Source organism: Aedes albopictus, chromosome 1 (genome assembly GCF_035046485.1).
Source record: "Aedes albopictus strain Foshan chromosome 1, AalbF5, whole genome shotgun sequence".
Lineage (NCBI taxonomy): Eukaryota > Metazoa > Arthropoda > Insecta > Diptera > Culicidae > Aedes > Aedes albopictus.
The window spans coordinates 146,049,037-146,068,830 of record NC_085136.1 but is presented as its reverse complement, the minus strand read 5'-3'; the positions used below and the strand labels follow the sequence as shown (position 1 = coordinate 146,068,830).

The 19,794-nt window shown below is 40.1% G+C and overlaps 1 pseudogene; it reads left to right on the top strand.

The window, feature by feature from the left end:
• Nucleotides 1-19,343, top strand: part of LOC134285756 (uncharacterized) — a 60,782-nt pseudogene extending 41,439 nt beyond the window's left edge.
• The last annotated feature ends 451 nt before the right edge of the window (nt 19,344-19,794 follow it).

The following is a 19,794-nucleotide window of genomic DNA, read 5'->3' as shown; positions in this document are numbered from 1 at the left end:
TTTGAATATGGATTTTATGAATTCAAAATATGGTTCAAATCTGTTTGATGTCTTAGGAACTATTATAAAGCAATAGTTTTCCCTTCATTTGGTTGAAATTGTTTTTCAAACAGACCGTTTATTGCTTGTCAGGACGCGAAAAAACATCGAATAAACCAATATAATATACATAACGTATCAGAACATTTGATCTGTAGGCATTGTTTCTACAGTTCATAAATTTCGAAGGGTTAATCAATTCATTCAAAATGTATCAACGTAGCATATACAATCGAATATTTGTATCGTTATACGTTATAAATGACCGTTTCGCCCAAATAAAGGATTGATGGTTCCTTTTTTCAGGCTATCTATATAGCAATATCACGCTGCTCATAACTCCAAAGGTAGCACAGAACCATCTTAAAACGCATATTTTTATTGAAATTATGTATGATACAGTATACTACAGTATTGGTACAATGTAGTTTTCCAAATAACCCTGGAATTTTAAATGCAGTTTTGTTATAGATAAAAATGTCCAAAGTAGCCCCCATCCGGTTCTATATGAGATGTGTCCGATTGGTGTATGAACAACTTTTTTGTTTATTGATGGATTTAGCTCAAATTTTGCATACATCCTACATACATACTCACAATTATTGTGTACAAAAAATGCGGAAATTCATTCACTAGTCTGGGAGTTATAATGTCATAAAGTTGAAAAACCATAAAAAAGTGTATAAAGAAGCCCCGCACGACGGTAGTCTCTGAAACTAACTGGCTTTTGAATTCGTGTCATATCAACATCTAGGGACGCAAACAGTAAATCATGATTGGACATAAAAGGAACGTCAATTTGGTTAAAACGTAGCACTAAATCTTGCCTATTTGTCAACATCAAATCTATTTGCGAAGCACCGGTTCTATGAAAGTGCGTAGGAACAGTACCTAAAGAGGAAAAACCAAAATCCTGCATGAACGATTGAAATTGTTTACTCTTATCACAGTTATTTTTCAACAAATTAGTATTAAAATCACCCATCAATAAAATGTGTTCATACTGTAACTCAAAACTTGAAAACTTTTGTGCTAGCAAATCAGTGCAATCAAACTCCGGTGGATTATAAAAGAACCCTAGAAGCATTTCATGGTTATTCACTCGTAGTTCAAGAAAAATATATTCAACTTGTCCAAACTGATAGCAAGACATTTCAATTGTTCTAAAATATAGTAAATAACTCATATACACAATTAAGCCACCACCAAGCCGTCCTACTCGATCATTTCTTACAGCAGTATAGCCTTCAATGTAGATAATGTCATCAGATATCTTATCATTCAACCAAGATTCTGATAAACATATTATATCAACTTTAGAAACAGTTGCAATCTTTCTGAGTTCATCAAGCTTTGACATTTTTCTTGCACAAATACTTTGGCTGTTCATACAACAAACTGAGAGCTTATTATGAACAAAAGCAGACTTCATTACTATTCCTTGTGTACTCCAACCATTAGCAACATTTACAACCGAACTATTTGCCATGACAAAGAAAACACTTTAAAATTAATAAATATAAAAATAAATAAAGGACAATTCAAGAAAACAGTTTAAAAGCAACAACGGCAGATAACACAAAACTAAAATTTAATGACAATTGAAATCTGTAATTAATTTATCCTAACGACGCATGCAACAATAATCAGCAGTAGATGACAATGAGTCAATACTTTATGTCTGAGATGAACCAGCCTCGGGCTGAAAATCTCATAAATAAAGACATAAAAAAAAATACTTTATGAATGAAATCCCGGCATTTACAACAGCAAAGCAACGTAGCAGCAACGGCAGCAGCCCAACACCCACAGCCCAAAAATTTTTAGAAAGGGAGACATGGACATCTGTAGGAGCAGAGAGGAAGGACAGAGAAAGTGAGAAAGGATAGGGTTAACGTTGATGGCCAAATCGCTGTAGCTCCTTTACAGTTTTGATGACGATGTTTTCCTCACTATTCAGCTCCCTGACGTAGATCAAACCTTGACGCGAGTAAACGTGCGCCAATTTTTCCTGCCGCTTCAGTTCGACCGCTCCACAGTGTACAAATTCGAGCAAAAAAACGGACGCAATTCAGTTCCGGCCGCTAAGCAAACGACAAGTACCTATTCTTAATCAAAAAAATCCAAGGAATCCAATGGTGCCCACCCCTTTCCTGAAAAACATCGGCAAGTGTCTCATTTTGACCATTTTCCCCTAAATATGTCGAAATTACTTAAATATATCAAGTCTTAAACGAAGAAAGATAAGGAAAAACCTGAATATTTCGAAAAACTTCATGTAGAAATGCCAGACAACTTAGTTCAGCAAATGTTTTTCACTTCTGATCACAATAAGTGTCTCATTTTGTCCAATATCCCCTATAAATTTATAATAGTTTATAATTTGAGATGAATTTCTACAAAAAAAACGTGCAAAGTCGTTAAAAAGTCTTGCTACTTTAAGGTGAAACCCTATACGGATCGTTTGTTATCCATCACATTTAGTGATAGTGTCTCATTTTGCCCAATATCCCCTATAATTGAGAATATTTGAGGATTTTGGAGAAAAATGCTCAAAAAACCATCCAAATTCGTGCAAAAGTCCTGCTACTTAATGGTAAACCCCCAAACGAATCATTTCTAGTCCGTCACATTTGGAGATAATGTCTCATTTTGTCCAATATCCCCTATAAATTGAGAATATTTGATAATTTCGGATGAATTTCGACAAAAAATCATGCAAAGTCGTTCAAAAGCCTTGCTACTTAATGTGAAACCCCAAACGAGTCGTTTCTTGTCCATCACATTCAAGAATGACGTCTCATTTTGTCCAATGTCCCCTATAAATGGAGAATATTTGAGAATTTCGGGTAAATTTGAACAAAAACCATGCAGAGTCGTTCAAAAGTCGTGTTAATTAATGATGGTACCCCAAACGGATCTTTCTAGTCCGTCACATTTGGTGATGATGTCTCAGTTTGTCCAATATCTCCTATAAATTTATTCAACTCACTCTTGTAATTGCAATTACATACATTCTCATTAAGTCAGATTAACGTGAAAACTCATGTTGCTTCTCACTTTCGTTGTGTCCATCTGTTTCACGTGATTCATGTAACAGTTACATGAGATCATATCACAGCTTTTTTTGTTTGAGGTACATGAATTCCCGTATGAAAAATTCCGTAAATAACTGGGAAATATGGTGAGCAACAGACGCCAGGTGAAATTTGGCGTCACGAAAATAATTTGCCATTTATGATTGTTTTTTTTTTGCCTTTTTTAACGTTTAATGATTAATTCAAAGTTATCTTACAATTATGGATTATATTTTAGAATAACGTTCATTCAACCCAGTTGTTCTTTCAACTTTCATTGCATCACGTCTCCGTCATCTTCTGTTACTTTCACCAGAAAGTAACTCGCGATTTGTCTGTCAAAAGCCTCGTCTACTGCTTCATCGGACTTGTGCACGAATCTTAAATCTTGGTCAGCAAATTTTGGATCTGACCAAGTTAGAGAAAGTCGCATTAAATCGATCAGATTATCCTCTGCAGATGTCTTTCTTGACAGATGCGTTCGGCCGTACTTAGATCGCTTATGACATCTTTCTCCAGCTTGCTCATCGGCGAAACTCAATGGATAAGGCTGTATTAATTAAAAAAAAAATGTTTACGTACTTGTTACAATCTGTATCATCAACCATACTTACCAACTGATCGATGTATTCTGGCAAATGGCTGTATTTGTGTACTGATGGTGGTAGTTTCCTCACAAATGGAAACTGGGTTTGTAATTGCTCTTCTATTTCGGAGTAAAACTTTCTTACTTTATCCGAATCTAGGTTTTTGGAAGACAAAGCAAGGCAACTAATCAACCGCAGATTATCTACTAGATCTTTGCTGATTCCTAGAATCGCCGCAAAGTTTGTTGGATCAGCCAGAAGCCTGCGGGCCATGTTTCCATTATTTGAGGAACCGCTTCCTCCGATTTTTGGCCGATTGATTTGTATTTTGAAATGCTTCTCCAGTTCGTCAGCAATAATTCTTCCCTTGGCCTTCACTTCAGGGTTCGCTTGAGGTGGGTTTTCAGGAGTTTGTAATTGGGACGCTACTCGGATCAACCATTCAACCGTATTCAATCGGCAATGGAAAAAGGATGGACCAACGCGGACATCTGCTTCAGCAACGCACTGAGGACACGTATGTGTGCTACGATTGCCTACAATAGCATTTGCCGCCTTTCCATCCACCATTGAAAAAAATGCCGAAACGGAAACTCGTAGGCTTTTTCCTTGCTAAATTGAACAAAATAAAATTAGAATAAGGAAACAAAAAAATATATATAACTAGCTGTCCCCGGCAAACTTTGTCTTGCCTACTGCGTTTTTTGACGTTTCATGTCCCTAGCCAAGCGCCCAAGCCCCCGTTCAAATTGTATGAAAACTCGATTTTCTAAAACTCTCAATTTTCTCATGTTTTAGGCCTCATAAACCTTCCTTGGGTGAAAACTAACAGAACAAAACTTAGACGACCCAATTCGGACCATCCGTTCGCAAGTTATGCGCGGTCCCACGTATGCCACTGCATTTTTATATATATATAGATGCATACTCCATCATCTACAAGTACGGGTTCTTCCGCGATTCGATCAACTTCATCGAAAAAATTATCAAAAATTTCTTTTGTTACCGAATCAGTTTCTTTCTGCCAGCTCATAGATTTTGCACGGCAAAATTTATCTGACTGAGGATTCGGGTTGATCCAAAGTTTTCGGCCCGATTTGGTTTCCAGCATCAACGGCAAAACACATTCCGTAAGGATAGAGTTGTCCTTCGTCAATACTCTTTCTTGGTTATACTGGCTGAAACCAGTAGCAGAGTCTACACCTGCCGAGATCAGCAATGTGCAATCCAGGTCACCACTGTCAGTTATCAAGGAAATTTCATGTTTAACTTCGTCCAGGCACAATAGTCTCGAAATGATATTTTCGACCATGTTTCGGAGTGTTACCCGACAGCTCAAAACTCCGTTTTCCCAAACTGGAGGAGCAATAGGCGGGATTATTGAATCTCGATATCGCATTGCCTCCACCCATGGAACCAAAACATTTTCTCTGCAAGAGGACATCGCGTGTTTACGGACACCAACGTATTTTTTAAATGTCAAGCCTAACCGAGTCTTCACGTATAATGATTTTTCTGCTGTGGGTTTGACCTTTTTCTCTTCGTTTGCCTCATGTTTAAGTGTTCTGCATGCCCATTCCTCACCGTTTTCTCTTCAGGACCTTCGCCATACACGGTGACAAGCCATGACTGCATTTTTTCTCGGCGGCCCACAACAGTTTCTCCAGCGGCTCTGTATCGGAAAGGATCTTACTTTGCTTGCTTTTCAAGCTGTCAGAGAGATCTTGGAATGTTTTTATTTTTGGACCACGTTTTCCAACCCGGTTTGATATTGGAGAAACCTATAAAACATTAAACCAATAACATGTCAACATCATATGAACTTACTAATAGAGCTTCAATATCAACTGTTTTTATGTGATAGAGAGCAAACTGTAGTTGTATTTCAGCAAATTTGATGAACAATAAAATGATATGAATATTACCGTAAAATCTTCGTCGAGCCAATCTCGATATTTCTCAAAAAATTTCATCTTCCCGTGGCACACTTTCCAACGATAGCGAAAATTTCTAATCCAAATATTAACAGCGTTATTATTCTTCACACCCTTCGAGGCAAGTTCTTCGATTAAAATGTTTCGGTTTTGTTTCACGCGTAAATAAATTTCTACAACTTCCTCGTTCTTCATTTCACCAAATTTGAAATGTTTTAATTTTGTTCGTAAACGTTTGCGAACTGTTTGGAACTCATCCACAAAAACGAATACAGGTTCATGATCTATTTCACTTGTTACCTTGGTGGTCATGGAAACGATTCCATTTTTCGTAAACACTCCCAAACAGAAACCTTCAATGGATCTTTGCACGAATTTACTAATTTGACATTTTAGCGTTGCCGTGTTTACAGAAAATGTACTTGTTTTCATGACCACCTAGATAACATGGCACCATCTATGAATGTGATGGACAGGAGACGATCCGTTCGGAATTTCATCATTAATTAGCACGACTATTGAACGACTCTACATGGTTTTTGTTCAAATTTACCCGAAATTCTCAAATATTCTCCATTTATAGGGGATACTGGACAAAATGAGACATCATCCCTGAATATGATGGACAAGAAACGATCCGTTTGGGGTTTCACATTAAATAGCAGAACTTTTGAACGACTTTGCATGATTTTTTGTCGAAATTCATCCGAAATTATCAAATATTCTCAATTTATAGGGGATATTGGACAAAATGAGACATTATCTCCAAATGTGACGGACTAGAAATGATTCGTTTGGGGGTTTACCATTAAGTAGCAGGACTTTTGCACGATTTTGCATGATTTTTTGAGCATTTTTCTCCAAAATCCTCAAATATTCTCAATTATAGGGGATATTGGGCAAAATGAGACATCATCCTTGAATGTCATAGACAAGAAACGATCCGTTTGGGGTTTCACCATTAAGTAGTACGACTTTTGAACGACTTTGCATGTTTTTTTGTAGGAATTCATCCGAAATTATAAAATATTCTCAATTTATAGGGGATATTGGACTAAATGAGACACTTATTGTGAGTAGTAGTGGAAAATATTTGCTAAACTAAGTTGCCTGACATTTCTACATGAAGTTTTTCGAAATATTCAGGTTTTTCCTTATCTTTCTTCGTTTAAAACATGACACATTTAAGTAATTTCGGCATATTTAGGGGAAAATGGCCAAAATGAGACACTTGCCGATGTTTTTCAGGAAAGGGGTGGGCACCATTGGATTCCTTGGATTTTTTTGCTTAAGAATAGGTACTTGTCGTTTGCTTAGCAGCCGGAACTGAATTGCGTCCGTTTTTTTGCTCGAATTTGTACACTGTGCGCTCTTGATTTGATGATCCTTGCCGACGGAGTCAAATTTTCGTTAACGTACACCCGTTTGTTCACCTGGAATCCGATTTGGGCCAAGTTCAGCGAGCGTACTGCGAGATATTTCGAGAAGAAATCATTCCGCTGATTTGAAATGGCAAATTGGACAAGAATGAGGCAACTACTGCCGGCAGATAAAGGTGTCCTAGTTAAACGCCGAATGTCTACCATGGGGATGATGTTTTCGCTGTACCCCATAGATAAGCACCAGCAGCGAAAATAATGTAGCAAATCTTCTCCCACGGTATATGGAACCCCGCTGATTATCAGGTCATCTGTTAAGAGCATTCTGGCGATGGATTCGGAATTATTCTCCAGTTCTGATTCGACTTTATGCAGTCTGGCGTTGACGTCCTTGATTTCGTCCAGTCCCTTGGAGAGTTGATTGTGGAGATCATTCTCTAGTCTGCTGCCCATCCGATCTTGCAGCGATTTGTTTTGGTTTGTTATCATCCGAGTTAACTCATTGTTGGATATGTCCGATGATGGTGAGCTAGACGATTCATCGGGCTTTATGCGCTTAGTATTGGTAGCAGACTGTGACATCGCGTTTGTTTTGCTCCTGGTCCACAGTTGACTCATAGACGAACCCTAGCTGTCAAATTTGGTATCGTTATGCCTGATCGAAGACTCGCAGATGTTCAACAATTTTCGATGATTTCTATCACGATAATGGACTGTATGTTGGTATAACAGTCCCACATAAGCATGCGGATATGCTTTATTGATTGGCACTAGGTGTTGGTCGATAGAAAGCAGATAACACTGTTAATTATTGTTGCAAAAGCGTGCTGCAATTCTACTGCCACTTCATCGTACCACAGTTGACACAAACAGCTCTTGCTTCAGATTTCCTGTTACGGCGAACTTTATTCGATCGTAGAGTTGCGGAGTCCAAAGTAGGCACGTTTTCCTGACACAATGCGCCTCTGAATTTCTCTGCTGGTGTCGTTGTCGTCGGTCACCAGTGAGCCCAAGTACACGAATTCTTCAACCGCCTCGATTTCATCACCGTCGATTTGAATTCGAGGTAGCGGGCGCGGTGATTCCTCCCTGGAGCCCTTTGCCATCATGTACTTTGTCTTCGACACATTAATGACTAATCCGATTCGCCTGGCTTCACTCTTTAGTCGGATGTACGTTTCCGCCATCGTCTCAAATTTACGAGCAATAATATCAATATCATCGGCGAAACCAAGCAGCTGAACGGACTTCGTGAAAATCGTCCCACTCGTGTTTATCCCCGCTCTTCGTATTACACCCTCCAAAGCAATGTTGAACAGCAAGCACCTTTCCGTAACCCTCTGCGAGATTCGAAGGGACTCGAGAGGGTCCCTGATACTCGAACTACGCACATCACTCGATCCAGCATCGCCATGATCAATCGTATCAGTTTATCCGGGAATCCGTATTCGTGCATAATCTGCCATAGCTGGTCTCGATCGATTGTATCCTACGCCGATTTAAAATCGATGAACAAATGATGTGTGGCCACGTTGTATTCGCGACATATCTGCAACGCCTGGCGCATGGTGAACATCTGGTCCGTTGTAGCGCGTTCACCCATGAATCCAGCCTGATATTGCCCCACAAACTAACATTTGAGAGAGTACCTTGAAGGCAGCGCTCAGTAGTGTGATCGCGCAATAGTTCCCGCAAACCAAATTATCACTCTTTTTGTAAATCGCCCTTTTTGACATACAATACCTTCCATCCATTCCTCCGCTAATACTTCTTCGTCATAAATCTTGGTAATGACCCAGTGTAGTGCTCACCATATTTTAGTAACTCGCTTGGTAGTTGATCTGCTCCAGAGGTTTTGTTGTTATTAAACCGGCTAACTTCCTCCTTAATCTCTTGAAGGTAAGGGGCAGGAAATCTTTTGTCCTGCGCACGTACTCCTAGATTTGTTAGCACACCACCTTCAGTGCTAGCAACGTCGCCATTGAGGTGCTCATCGTAAAATGCTTCCGCAACCTCTCGGCCTCTTCGCGCTCACTCGTGAAAAGATTCCCGTGATTATCGCGGCACATGTCAGCTTGTGGCACAAAGCCTCTGCGCGAGTGGTTCAGCTTCTCGTAGAACTTTCATGTGTCCTTAGCGTGGTACAGTTCTTCCATCGCTTCGCTATCTCGTTCTTCCTGCTGGCGCTTCTTCATCCGGAAGACTGAGTTCTGCCTGTTCCGCGCCTGTCAGTAACGTGCCTCATTCGCTCTCGTACGGTGTTGCAACATTCTCGCCGATGTTGCATTTTTCTCGTTTTTCAACTGTTCACATTCGCCGTCCTACCAGTCATTTATGTGATTCGAAGTCACGAGCCTAGTGCTGCAGCCGAGGTACCACCTATTGCGAATCGGATGTCCCTCAGCCATCTTCAAGTGAAGCTGTACCAACATGCTCTTCCGTTGGTAGGGCCACCGGTAGCTGCTGCGCGTAGTCTTGAGCCATTTTTACGTTACGCAGCTGCTCGATGTTGAGCCGCGGCGTTCGACTTCGACGCGTGGTGATAAAAGTTTTGAGCGCATGCATACAGCGACTAAGTAGTGATCCGAATCTATATTCGCACTGCGGTATGTGCGGACGTTGGTTATATCAGAGAAGAATTTACCGTCGATTAGAACGTGGTCGATTTGGTTTTCTGTTTGATGGTCGGGGGATCTCCAGGTGGCTTTGTGGATATCTTTGCGGGGAAAGAAGGTGCTTCGGACTACCATACCACGGGAGGCTGCAAAGTTTACGCATCGCTGGCCGTTATCATTCGTTACGGCGTGCAGGCTGTTTCGCCCGATTACCGGTCTGTACATTTCCTCCCTTCCTACCTGCGCGTTCATGTCGCCGACAACGATTTTCACGTCACGCGGCGAGCAACCATCGTATGTTTGCTCTAACTGCGCGTAGAACGCTTCTTTCTCGTCATCGGGTCTCCCTTCGTGTGGGCAGTGGACGTTGATGATGCTGTAGTTGAAGAAACGGCCCTTAACTCTCAACATGCACATCCTTGCGTTGATCGGCTGCCACCCGATCACACGTTGTCGCATCTTGCCCAACACTATAAATCCTGTTCCCAGTTCATTGGTGGTGCCACAGCTTTGGTAGAAGGTAGCCGCTCGATGCCCGCTTTTCCACACTTTCTGTCCAGTCCAACAAAGTTCCTGCAACGCCACGATGTCGAAGTTGCGGGGATGTAGTTCGTCGTAGATTATCCTGTCACATCCTGCGAAACCTAGTCACTTGCAATTCCATGTTCCAAGTTTCCAATCGTAGTCCTTATTTCGTCGCGTGGGTCTTTGCCGATTGTATCGAGTCGTATTTTCTTCTATGTTATTCGCAATGGGGATTTTTACGGGTGGCTTATTGGGCCTACGCCAACACTCCTGTCTCGCCGGAGGGCCATCGTGCAAGTTCTGTTTAACGTCCCAACCAACACTGGGACGACCACGCTGATGGGACTACCACCTTGGATCTAGCTGGGCGTGGTGCAGCGTTTCTTACTCAGCCGCTGGATGCCAGAACAGACGCTGTTTGAGCCGCACCTCCTTGGTGAACAGACACTCGGATCGTACCTCCTCAATCTAGCTGAAGTCAGAAGGACAACAGTGCCCAGGCTGCGCTACCAGCTAAGCACACAACTCTTAGCTGGCGGTCTTTGTCATCGTTTGACCCGTGGCATGAGGTAGGAACTTGTGAGAACCAGAGCTATATTGGACGCTCTCCTTAGGGGCCGTTCATAAACCACGTAGACTTTTTGGGGGGGAGGGGGGGGTCTGACCAAAGTCTACGCTCCATACAAATTTCAAAATTTTTGTATGGACGAAAGTCTACGAGGGGGGAGGGGGGGGTCTGAGATTGCCAAATTTTGGTCTACGTGGTTTATGAACAGCCCCTTATCGACTCACCGTTTTGCAGCCCAAGAGCTTACGTACATGCAATAAAAACCAAGACATTGTGTGTACAGGTGATATGGGTACCTTATTTGTACGATGGTGCAAACATTATCACGCATACGGTATTAACTATTGCATGACGTCAGTCACCATGTATAAATTACGTAACGCCTAATAGGAAGTGTGGAAGTCTAGTGATTTTGCTAAATATAAAGACGTTCCACACATATTGTAATGAGTGGAAAGGCCATCAAAAATAAAGTAATTTGAATGATACCTAAATTGCCAAACATACATTAGATAACACATTGTCTCAGTCATCAACTGATTGCCGAGAAGGACAACTTTTCTAAACTGGATGACTAAATACCTGAAAATTTCAACTTGTCGACTAGTTGTTAGGACACAAATCGAATCCAAATTTTTAACTAGGCGAAAAGTTGTTAGAACAAATCGAACCCACAACAATCTCATTGTAAAATAAACGTATAACAACCCAGATCACAAGAGGTCCCAACTTATTCTATTTATCTGTTTTTAGAGTACATTACATTGGCATGAATATTTTCTCCCTTTAGAAGGAACTGAAGAGATGGATCTGACAGGTGGTCCAAAATATGTCCACATCTGATTATGTTGAACATATTTTGGCCATACCTCAAATCACTATTTTAGTAAATATTATCGCTCCACCGAGGTTAAGAACAGTTTATTTTGAGTTCTTACAAGGCCTTAACTACATTCACATGAAATAAATATTTATTTGTAAAATGTAATACCTCTTCGATGCCGACTACAAATTTGTCACCTCCTTTGTTTTTGGTGCTTTTCCGTGCGTTTCATTGGAAGTGAAAACATGTCCTCTATTTTTGATACTGAAGAGCATATTTAACTGACATCCATAATAAAGGTCGTGTTCCAGTAAAAAATTACCAAGATTTAGTAGAGATTATGTGATATCATAAAATGTAATATCATAAAACTCCCAAGGTGGGCCAAAATACCTGCCCGGTCCAAAATACCTCCACTACCCTATGCCCAGTGAGTCGAGAAAATTTTCCCGACCGGAACGGGGATCGAACCCGCCGTCTCCGGATTGGCGATCCATAGCGTTAACCACTACACACCAAATTTTTCGAAACGCTTCCAGCACAAAAAAAATCAGCAAAATAAATTGCTGAATTTCAGCAAAATTTTTGCTGAATTTCAGCACAATTTTGCTGATCAACTGTCAAAATTGCTGGATGGTTCAGTAAGTTGAAACATAATTGCTGATATTCAGTAAATTCATATTACTAAATGAAATCAGCACAAAAAAAATCATCAAAATTTGCTGAATACCAGCAAACAAAATTTGCAGTGTAGGCTAACTGGAGACCCCAATTCATTATTGTCTATCGCCTAAATATATACACAATGCGTTCTAATACGCATATCAATAGATGAGTGCACCGATGAACTGAATTCATCGCGGTCCGAGAATTTTGACACTAGAGCGGGGTCGCTTCCAATCAGAAGTGAAAGATTTCCAATCAGAATTGAACAATTCTGATTGGGAACGACCCCGCTGTAGTGTCAAAATTCTCGGACCGCGATGAATTCAGTTCATCGGTGCACTCGTCTATCGAACATCCCAAGTTCTCCATACAAACTTCGGTCATAAACTGTGAAGGCCCACACACTTGGAAAAAATCACCGACTTCGGTAATTTTTTACCGGTCTCAACCGTTAAGTTTTTTACCGGAAAAATCGGTGACGTTTACCGAACCTCGTTAAATTTTGACAGATAAACGATAACATTTTACCGAAATTTGGTAATTTTGACAGGATTTCGGTGAAAAACCATTACCGATCGCTCAGCTGTTGTGATTTCGGTAAAAATAACCGACCGCGACTAGCTGTGCAGTCCAATATTTTTAAAAATATATTTCACTATGACACTTCTGGGGTCACAAATCCCTGTTCTTTTTTTTCTCATCCCATAACAAAATTAAGTGTTGAACGGTGTAATCGTACTGTATATGCGTTCAGCGATTTTGAGCGAGTTTACACAGCTAGCCGCGTTCGGTAATTTTTACCGAAATCTCAACAGCTGAACGTTCGGTAGTGTTTTTTTTTACCGAAATTCTGTAAAAATTACCAAATTTCGGTAAAATGTTATCGTTTATCTGTCAAATTTTAACGAAGTTCGGTAAACGCCACCGAATTTCTCCGGTAAAAAACTTAACGGTTGAGATTTCGGTAAAATACATACTGCCGAAGTCGGTGATTTTTGCTAAGTGTGTAAGGTTGTCTTTTTTAAGTTCAGGTGGGAGAGTAGCAGCGAGATCCCGGAGTTAGAGTATGTTTTTTTTTCTGTATTGTTTCGGTAAATTTTTAGCCAGCGACCGTTCGAGAGTCCCCTGAGGAGAAGGGTCGGAAGTGGTTGAGGTTAAGTGGGACCTCAGCGAGGCTCATAAGAGTCAGCGTGCTCCAATGGGCGACGAGGAGCAGAAAACTACGAACGTCGAGGAAGTCAAACGGGCAGCTATGCCAAACTTGGTTATTAAGAGTCAGCGTGCGACCTATTGAGCGGGAACCTTCGAGGACAAGCTGGACTCCGGTAAGGAAGTTCAGACCATTCCGGCTCTAAAGAGTCAGCGTGCCCCAAGGGGAAAAACATCAGAAGTAGCAGAGGTTGAGTGGAACCTCGGTAAGGCTAATGAGCGTCAGCGTGCTTAGAAGATATTGAAACATCTTGGAACAGTATTAAATTGCAGACCTCTGACATCATGCTAAACATGGGGCTGGATGAGGAAAATGCATCTAACATTTTAGAAACATCAGATGCCATGTTAACTAAGGCATGGGGTGAAGTGGCAGGAAAACTGAAGGCAAATACTGCTGATCCTCAAAGAAGCGTCAACATCGATTTGTTCCGCAGCCTATCTGATTATCAATTGTATAAAGTTCGATGCAAAGATGAAGAGCTCACAATTCTCGGTAATGATTTCAAATCTCTGTATAATTGTAGATTATAGTCTTAAACTCATTTTGTCTGAGTTTCCTGAAGCGAATTAACTTGCACTAAACATCTATGAAAGTAAATTTCTGTTCCGGGAAATGTTATGTGAAGATGCCACAAGCCTTGTTTCAAACATATTTCAATATGATGTTGTGTTTTGTCCTATTCATAAAATTAATCACTATACCCTGTTGATCATTGATGCTTAACAGTCCAGTTTGCATTACTTTAACTCCAATAATATGATACGTTCTTAGTTGAATTAACTCAAGTTGGACTACTTGAGCAAATTTCGAGCATCACTGGATTACTTTACCAGGGTTGGTGTTCAGGAAGCTGGAAAATTCTGAAATGTGAACAACCAGTAACCTTCAAAGCGAAAGCAGTGTGATTCATATTATTATGTGATACGCATATTGAGTTCTCTTTTTGAGAAATTTATATTAACTCATTTTGGACACAACAGTATCCCAGAGTTTGTGTTTTGTATGGCAGTTCACCTATTAGTTCGCAGTATCTGCTACTGCTTTCATAGCCTTGTTTTTGTCTAGGTTTACCAATCCTAATTTGGCTTCTGATTCGAAATCTTATATAAGCCATCTTCAATTTGATGTCCCTGTTGGGGAATGATATGTTCGCTTTGACAGAGTTCCGAACTGCCATGTAGCAAAAGTTTGCCGTGTGCGTGCAGCGTTGCTGGCGGGGTATAGGAAATAAAGTTCAAAATGCTTCTAAAAATTAAGTGTATAATTAGCAGTAGCAGTGTATTTTAACAGAGAAATGAAAAACGACATTTTTTATTGAAATTTGGTTTAATGTAGGTGATTTGAATTTTGAAAAACAATAATAAGCACTAAATCTAGATCACAATATTGAAATAGAAAAGTTATGTGAATAATGTAGCTTATCAATATTCTAATCTCGTAGATTGATCTAAATTGCAATAATGTTTATGTTTAATTTTCAGGAAGCATTTTAAACCAAATTTTCTATACTCCTCCAGCAACGTTTCACGCATACGGCAATTTTTTTGTAGAGGGCAGACGGGAGCTCTGTCAAATCGATTGCTCAAAATGGCCTGAATATAGGCAACCCAAATTTTGTTCCATCTCATGAGTCTGTGTTTTATTCCGGAGCACTACAAATGCTCAAATGAGGATCAGGAACACGCGTAGGTACCTACTAGAACTAGAACATATAAAACAATATATTTTTATTCATTTTTCTGTTCAATAACATAAACTCTATTGAACAAAATAAAATCCGCAACAGAGCACGTCTTTGAGTTTCATTGAATACTGATCTTAACGCCAATATTAGTGTTGTCTTTACACTGCGACTTACAACAGTTCTCTGCTCAATATGAAACGAAGCTTCCGATCATCATCTCATCTTCTACAGTTCCTTTTTGTTAATGGTTTTCAGATGACGGAGTGGGCTGCACTTCTCCAAACTGAATAGTGGAACTTCCTGCATCTGTTTTGCCACCAGCTACTACACTACGAGAGATGCAGGATATTGTGAGCAGCTTGAAGAACGCGAATATTCCTGGAATGGATTACCTATCGACATGCTATTTTTTTTTTTCAAGTGTGGTGGATGATAATGCTATTTTAAAATTGCATCATCAACTGCTTGTTACAGTATGGATGGAGAAAATGACGCTTCTGATCGGAAGCATGCACTAGTTGTCCCGATTTCGAGCAAAAGATCCCCCAGGAACGTCAGCAATTACCGCAGAATATGTTTGACTTCATCATCGAGGAACTCCTACAAGTCGATGTAGAATTAAAAGATTCATTCTGTAAGTAAAATCTGTTCTAAAATTTCCGTTTTCAGATCCGAAATTAGGATTCAATATGGCCGACAATTGCGTGCAGGCATGTGAAATGACACTTTCGGAACGGCAAATTGTCACCGGATTGTTGCGGTCAACAAGATATCACTTTTCCACACTGCAAAATGCGATATCAAAATTTCAACAGCATCATTTTTTTTTTTCAACCATCCAGCAGCGTTGATGATTCTACTGTTCCAGTAACAACAAACAGTTTCGATGATTACCTGCCGAAAATGAATGATATCGAATCACGCTATTTACCGGAATACTTAAATTAGAAAAAAAAAAGTTGACTATGAGTATTTGCCAGTTTATGGTAAATACTAGTTTACCGTAGCGCAGGTCAAGATGATGAAACCGTTCAAATTTGTGAGAACATATGCCGTTTTTCTTTTTTAACCTGGGTTGGAACTGGATTGGCGGAAAACGTGTAAACAAACAACGTCAAACAAAGTTTAGTACAAGCGAAACCGAAGTCGGGTTGGGGTTGAAACTGTGATCTGATCCAGTTCCAACCCAGGTTGGAACTGGATAATAAAGAAAAACGGCAATAGTTTCACAGTTATAACAATTTGTAGTTGATCAAGCAAAATCCGCACTAAAAGAAAATAGAAGTGACCTAAGTCATTCTAAAGAAACTTGCTATTTAAATTCCACAACCAGATGTACTCGATCAAGCTCGACTTTCAGAAACTTCATCCTTCATCCTACGTCTTTCAAAATTGGGAAAAAAAATCGAAGAACTCAAGCCCAAAATTTTGAAAACTTACATGTAGAAGCATATTGGAAGTATTCAGTTGTAACCTAGTTTATAACAAAACTTAATCCAATTGTAAATATATTTATAGATCTGGTCAGGACGCTTGGTACTGCACGACTAAAAATCCCAGCCCGGGAATGAAACGTACTATCCACGGTAAGGTATCTAGCGATAACCCGCTTAGTGGAATCGTCGAGTGGATTCAGGTTAGTAACTTGCACGGTTTCTTACACTTTTAACAGTTTGTTAAAGTTCTCTTTTATTTTACAGGGCGACGATGAAATTTCCAACAACAAAAATGATCACATAGTGCTTTATTTTAAGAGAAATTTCCAGCTAATTATTTCGAGGGGATCATTTCCTGGAAAACAACCAAGATCATCGTACAGCAAGACTTCTGCTATTGCTTTGAATTCTGTCAGGCATTTGCTGCATTCAACATGCAAGTCATCCGACAGACAATTTTCACGTTTATGCCTGGTGTACATGGTACAAGTGATTTGATTCAAGTCAATTGAATGCAAGTATTTGGCAGATTATTTACACCATGCTATTCACTTGCATGCACGCCACTGAAAGAGAACCGTCGCGCTGCGCTTAGTAGTTAATTTGTGTTTCCAAAGCGTCACTCATGCGAGTGCCCATTATGAAAAGTGAGCAATTGCATTCGAGTTGGCGATTGATATAAAGCAGAAAATGAATAAAAATAAGAATTTGGGTAAAATCCTGGATGCATCGAATACCACTGCAAGGTGCAGCTACGGATGCAGGATACCTTGAACTTCAGAAAACTTTTTCCGATTCGAGGAACTGCTATCCAAAGTAGCTCCAATAATAACTAAGCAGGACACCATTATGGGGCCGGTGATTAGCCCCGAAGTGGGCTCCAGGTGCTTTTACGATATATGACGACCGGCGATTCGTTCAAGAGTTTGGAATCCTGTACGAGATTCCAAAGTGCACCACATCCTGCCTGCTCGTCGAAACTTTGGAAGCAATTTACCAGGTTCTACGGGAATTTGTTGGTAACGTATTTTAAATTCAGATGCCGTGAACAATGGTCACTAAACTTCTACTTCTTGGCTTAACGTCCCCACTGGGATAAATGACTAGTTTGTATGTGTATATGTATATCGTGTGGCAGGCACGAAGATACTCTATGCACAAGAAAGTCAAGACAACTTCTTTTACGAAAAGTTCCTGTACCGACTGGGAATGAAACCTGTCACCCCCTAGCATGGTCAAGCTGGATACCGAAGTCTTCACTGCTGTGACTGTATGGGCTACAGTCGAGTCTCTTACTAAACGAATTCCTATTAAACGGACTCCTATTAAACGAACTCCTACTAGACAGGGGTGAGCGTTATAGGAGACTAAGAGCTTATGGGATTTCGGCATTTTGGGGGTGTGGCCTATTATCTCGGGTGTGTTAAGAGTTAACGCAATACTTTCTTCGGCAAAGTTTTAGGGCTTGATAAGATCTACCATTTAGAACTTTGGTTCATATGATTAGTTGGCAATTTGGCCGCTAGAGGGACCATCAACAATTTGATGCTAAATTGCACTACGGGAATCATATCAGGTTGTCAAGCAAGCGTTACGATATGCGACAGCTCAAGATCCTGATAATTTAGAAGGATAGTATCTTCGGGAAAGTTGTTGGGTACGCCAATAACTTACTGACGATGAGTTGCGAAGTTCGAAATTCCTCCACTGGGCGGCGCTAGTGAGCAAGTAAAATTTCAAAACCTCATATCTCAGAATCCCGATAACTTAGGAAGATGGTGTCTTCGGCAAAGTTGATCAGTATGATATGAAATTACATAAAAATAAACACTTGTTTCGCAATTCTGCCACTAGGCGGCGCTAGTGAACATGCAAATTTTATAGCAAATCTCATAGCTCAGAATCCTGATAACTTAGAAAGTTGGTGTCTTCGGCAAAGTTGATCAGTATAACATAAACTTACATAAAAATAAACACTTGTTTTGCAATTCTGCCACTAGGCGGCGTTTACCGGTTTTTTTCGTCTTTTTTCGATTTTTTTGGCGGTTTTTCGGCTTGGCAAAACTAGTGTCGCTCCCCCCGATAACTTAGAAAGTTGGTGTCTTCGGAAAAGTTGATCAGAATGGCATGAACTTACATAAAAATAAACACTTGTTTCAAAATTCTGCCACTAGGAGGCGCTTGTGAACTTGCAAATTTTAGAAATCTCAAAGCTCAGAATCCTGATAACTTAGGAAGTTGGTGTCTTCGGCAAAGTTGATCAGTATGACATAAACTTACATAAAAATAAACACTTGGTTCAAAATTCTGCCACTAGGAGGCGCTAGTGAACTTTCAAATTTTAGAAATCTCATAGCTCAGAATCCTCATAATTTAGGAAGTTGGTGTTTTCGGCAAAGTTGGTCAGTATGACATAAACTTACATAAAAATAAACACTTGTATCGCAATTCTGCCAATAGGCGGCGTTAACCGGTTTTTTCGTCTTTTTTCGATTTTTTTGGCGGTTTTTCGGCTCAGCAAAACTAGTGTTGCTCCCCCCGATTACTTAGAAAGATGGTGTCTTTGGCAAAGTTGATCAGATTGACATAAACTTACATAAAAATAAACAATTGTTTCGCAATTCTGCCACTAGGCGGCGCTAGTGAACATACAAATTTTAGAAATCTCATAGCTCAGAATCCTGATAACTTAGAAAGTTGGTGTCTTTGGAAAAGTTGATCAGAGTGACATAAACTTACATAAAAATAAACACATGTTTCGCAATTCTGCCACTAGGCGGCGCTAGTGAACATGCAAAGCCGAAAAACCGCCAAAAAGTCGAAAAAAGACAAAAAAAAACCGGTGAACGCCGCCTAGTGGCAGAATTGCGAAACAAATGTTTATTTTTATGTAAGTTTATGTCATACTGATCAACTTTGCCGAAAACACCAACTTCCTAAGTTATCAGAATTCTGAGCTATGAGATTTCTAAAAATTGCAAGTTCATTAGCGCCGCCTGGTGGCAGAATTGCGAAACAAGTGTTTATTTTTATGTAATTTGATGTCATACTAATCAACTTTGCTGAAGACACCATCTTCCTAAGTTATCGGGATTCTGAGATATGAGGTTTTGAAATTTTACTTGCTCACTAGCGCCGCCCAGTGGAGGAATTTCGAACTTCGCAACTCATCGTCAGTAAGTTATTGGCGTACCCAACAACTTTGCCGAAGACACTATCCTTCCAAATTATCAGGGTCTTGAGCTGTC